Source organism: Mytilus trossulus, chromosome 4 (assembly GCF_036588685.1).
Source record: "Mytilus trossulus isolate FHL-02 chromosome 4, PNRI_Mtr1.1.1.hap1, whole genome shotgun sequence".
In the NCBI taxonomy this organism is placed as follows: domain Eukaryota; kingdom Metazoa; phylum Mollusca; class Bivalvia; order Mytilida; family Mytilidae; genus Mytilus; species Mytilus trossulus.
Window position 1 is genome coordinate 21,183,344 of NC_086376.1, and position 5,238 is coordinate 21,188,581.

Below are 5,238 nucleotides of genomic sequence, written 5' to 3' on the forward strand. Positions count from 1 at the left end.
TGGATGACAGTATTAAAGACATACATAACACACTCCTTCCTGATATTGAGGAAAAAATATCAACAGAAGAAAAAGAAAGACTAAAGCTAGAGTATTGGGGCAGAAAATGGAACCTGGTGGTAAGTGGTGTGAAAGGAACTCCCTTGGCCGAGATGCCTAAAGCAACTGATTTGTATGTCCGACACTTCTTTGAAAAAACTTTAGAAATACCCAAGGAGCGCATCAAAAAAATGCTGTTCCAGTCACTGTCTTCATCTGAACAGAGGAAAGTCCATCTTGTATACATTAAAGAGTATCCGTTTGTCATGCTAAGAAAGAAGAGATCATCATAGACCCTTCAGCAGACCTTCTCATGTAAAATAAATATTTTTTAACTGATTTAAACAAAAAAATATTTAAACAAATTGCATTGGAACACTCACAGTAACATTCTGCAGTGCGTGAACTGGTGACAAAATATTACCTCCCCTGTAAACAGTGCGCTCTTATGACTAGAGATATGGGTAAAGATCAGCGGAAAATGTTGTACATTGTTTACGAGCTTGAAATGAGCTAACACAGACAAACTAAGACGTGTCAACGTAATGTGAATATGATAATGCACCAGGTAAATTATTAATTGTTAAGTTTATCACATCATCGTATCTTCATATGATAGGAAAATAAGTGAATTTTCGATTTTAAGTGTCGTCAGGGCTCAAACCTGTAATCTTACCATCCTTTCATTATGTTTTTTTAATACTAACCTATAGTCGGAACATCTTGATTTTCTCCCAATTTGTAAAGTTAATTATGCTGCTTGACATATATTTTTTTTTGGGAAAAAAATTGATATGCAGTCAAATGTGGCAGTTTTTAATATTTGTTGCTATGTGAAATAAAGGGAAGTAAATTAAAGTAAAAGAAGGCGGGCTTTTTCAAATAGTAAACAATTTTATTCAGATGCATAGTATTTTGTCAAATGATAAAGAATATCGTAGAAACTTGCTAGAAATTCATCTAATTTATAAAATATATACAACATGACATACTGAAATTTGAAAATGGGTAAAACCATCATACCTTGAACAAATTCAGTAATAAAAAAAGGGGGGGGGGAGGGGTAAATGCTACGAAATTTAGATTTTATTTATTTGTTGTCGATAGCCAAAAGATGATTTGACATGCAACTAACTACTTTTTCAATTTCATTGTAAAGTAAAATTGGCTTTTTTGGGGGGTCTGTTAATTGTGGTCTGATATTTTCAGGTTCTCTTTGGATTGCCAAATAATATTATAATCATCTAATTAAATGTTCAAATTATTTTGCAGCGATGGTCTGTATGGAAGGAAGACTGTCATAAAACCCAACAGTTCCGGAAGGCCCTTTAAATAATTGCTTAACATCAATAGCGATGCCTTCAAGTGGTTGATTTAGCACAAGTTTAGCCAGGTTTTCCTTGTAATTGTGGCAGAAAAACCACTAGACAGTGTTATGCATTGAAAGGATATCAAACGGATATTTTATAGAATGATTCTCATACATATGACAATCATATGCATAGGAATGTGGAGCTAGTGTCTTTCATGCAGCAATTTTTAATTTCCAATATAAACTCCGAAAAGACAAGAGCATAGAAATGTATACCAATGAGAAACATTCTTTGTGAATAAAATCATTCCAAAACTTAAATGTGTCATAAGTGTTGCATTATTTATCAGTAGAGATAATCAGATTCCAGTAAGATTGTTCAACTGATGGTTTTTGTTTGTAATGTTTTGTAAATCTTAGTTGTTTTGACAAGCTTGGCTGTACAGGTTGCCCGGCTGCCCCTTTCAGTGTGAGACAATATTTTGTTTATGACAAACAAAATTAATGATTCAAGACTGGAGCGGACCCCTTTTAGGCAGTTAGTGCGAATTCTTTAGGTTTCAACCTTTACATGCAATAAAGAATTCGCACTAACTGCCTAAAAGGGGTCCGCTCCAGTCTTGAATCATTAATTTTGAGGGGGGAGATTTTTGCTACCGAGTCAAACATTTTTCCTAATAGTAATACATTGAGATTTAATATATACTTTGCTATATGTAGTGTTTATATTAAAATATTGCCAAACAAAATTCATTAAATTTGGGATAATAATATTGTTTAAGAAAAACCCTTACCCCCTGTTCATCATAAAAGTTCATAATCTTCTGTAACACACGTGCATGGTTAATTCGGATCACATATTTTCTATTCCGATATTATAAGAATTTGAAGGTTAATATCATTCAAAAAATTTCTGGGATTTTTTTTTACTATCAACGTTGAACCTCGAGGTAACTTTGTAGTAAAAAAAATCCAATAAAAACGTTGAATGTAAATGATTTGCACCTTTAAAATCTTATATTGTAGGACTCATGTTGTTCAAACATAATGTGTAAGTTGATCAATTATGTTATGATGGTTTTGATAAACTTCACATTAGGTAATCGTATATTGATTACATTATATCGAGTTGTCCAAACGATATACTTGTCGGTGTGCTCGATCATACGAATTTACCGACATTCATATAGACAAAATGACACAACTTTGAAAAATTCTTGTGACGAAACTACATTTCGGAACACGTTAAAAATTGGATAGCCAGAGAGCAACATTATTAATTATACGGTTTGATATATATTTTTTTCAAAAAAAAAGAAAAATATGCAGTCAAATGTGGCAGTTTTTTACACACCCCTATGTTGAACAATAGGTTGTTCAATTAACAGCATGTGTGGTAATTAAAAAATCATATAGTAACAAATTTAGCTTTAACATATACTTTATTTATATTGGTTGTATAAAAGTTATATAATGGTTTTGTGTTTTAAGAGATATTCATCCCTATGCATATCGGGTTTTATGCGTAAATTGTCTCTCCTGTTTTTAGGGTGCAATCAACAGTTTTTTTCTATGACGTCATATTTTGAGGGACCATCTATAATTGACCCTTAGTGGTGTTAATGTTAATGAAGATACTTGTATAACACTAGATATCATTAGAATCAGAATTTTCTCTAGTTTAGAATGAAATAAAAATAAATTGTACTTTTAATAGTACCAAAAAGTTTTATCCAGAGAAAATGGGGAAAACATTGCCTAATCTATGCATAAAAAACCTGAAATCAGGCCATGTGCACACCCATGCAGACATGATACATGCACATTTTTCATATTCAAAACTGTATGAATTTCATAGGTTTTTACCTGGTCTTTCTAAAAATTTATGCTTCAGGCTACGTTCGCCTGCTCCGAAAAGAGCTACATTGGGTGCAAATAAGTTTTGCACTTTTCACTGCCAAAAAAACAGGATGTTTACAGTTTGTCTCCCCTTAAAACATGTGTATTTAATCTAATTTTTAAAAATTATTTTAATCATTCAACCTGTTTTAATTGAAGCTAATTAACTTATTTTTACAATCAAATATAAAAAACATGATACTTTTTTACCAATTATGTTGATAAAAAGGGACTTCCCTCCAAGTCTATTTTTAGTTGGGGAATAACCCCTAGTTTTTTATACGAAACTGTTTATAGCACCCTTAGACCTTTTCTATCTCTTTCACAAGAAGAGTGACTTTTCTATTGTTCTGGTGTCACTGGAAATCCCACTGTCTGTTTATTATTATTGTATTTTATTACTCCGTTCCGGTTTTTTGGGTTGTTTTTATTTTACATTGTGTATTCTAAAACTCTCTCTAATTGTTCTTTTTTTTTCTATGTTGATTAAATTGTATGTCCCGGCTCATCCGCACATGGCTAATTTGCATATTAGATTGCTCAGGTGGGCATGCGCAACCTAAACCGGATGTTTTGGCAAATGATACAGACAAAAACACGGAGAATAATAAAACCCTCTCTAAACTAAAGAAATACATAATATGTGCCTTTCAAGAGTACTTAGGTAAACTTTATTCCAAATATACACCCTTATTGAACTCGTCTAGTAGGTTTTTAATAGTTTTTATTAAGTTTTAAACGTGGTCAGACTTAATTACTAGCGGTCCATCATATAAAACGCACATGGCTATAATTCCTCATACTGTCTACTTTTATGTAAAGAACCCCACATATAAATAGAATGTCACTTAACAGTTGTTCAAAACTGTATCATTTTTAACAAACAACTAAACAATCTGAGAGACATGTCATTCTCAAATAAAAGCAGAATTATCTGCTTTCAGCAAAAAGGGGGCACCCCGGACAACAATAATAAACAGTTGAACTTCTGATCCTCAAAATTAAAAACATTACAAAACTTGAAATGGGAAAAGACTTACAGAGATTTGCACCATAATCTTTTTTTTAGAGGTATAAAAAAAGGGGAAAACAGTTATTTTTGTTTTTGTTTTTGTTATAAAAACTATATTTTGTTTTTATATATAAAGGGCTGGGGAAGAGAGACCCCCACTGTATTTTAGTTAATTAATTTACTTAATTAGAATTGTATTACCATGAAACGGGAGACCTCAGGTTGTTGTGGGTTAAACTGTTCGAATTTTTTTGATTATGTCACTTTCATTTCTCTTTACTTATTTGTACTTTATTTTTTTGTATTGCTCTGAATATGTTTATTGACTGTATAATTTTAGATCATTCATCTGTTACAACTGTAAGTGATATAAAATATGGGTAGTTTGAAAATTGGTTGCATAAATTGTAGAGGCCTGTCTTCTGATAAAATTAAAAGAATAGATATATTTAGTAAATGTAGAGAAAATTATGATATGGTCTTCTTGGTAGATACTCACTGTAAAAAAGAACTTGAAAAGTATTGGCAGGCAGAATGGGGTTATAAAATAATATTTGGGTCGCATACCACGAGCAGACGAGGCGTGGCTATCTTGTTTAGAAGCACTTTTTCTTTTGAAATTTTTGGACAGAAAGTGGATCAAAACGGGAACTATGCAATTCTAGATATAAAAATTTTCAATAATAGAATGACAATAGCAGTGGTATATGGACCCAATGAGGACAAACCAGTTTTTTATGAAATACTCCAAAGAGATATTGAAAATTTTGGTAATACTTCAGTAATAGTGGGGGGTGATTGGAATTTACCACAAAATTATGATATGGATACTTTAAACTATTTGCATAAAAATAATCCTAAAGCTCGAAAAAAGTTTAATGAAATGATGTCAGAAATAGATCTGGTTGATGTTTATAGGGAATTATACCCAGAGAAAAAGAGGTTTTCCTGGAGAGGACCTAACAAGAAGCAGGCA

General features: G+C 31.9%; 1 long non-coding RNA gene across 1 annotated transcript; it reads left to right on the forward strand.

The window, feature by feature from the left end:
* The first annotated feature begins 502 nt into the window (after positions 1-502).
* On the forward strand, positions 503-1,672 carry LOC134713801 (uncharacterized). Its single transcript, XR_010106387.1, has 2 exons — positions 503-607; positions 1,312-1,672. It is a non-coding gene; the product is annotated as an uncharacterized LOC134713801 (long non-coding RNA).
* Positions 1,673-5,238: the final 3,566 nt, after the last annotated feature.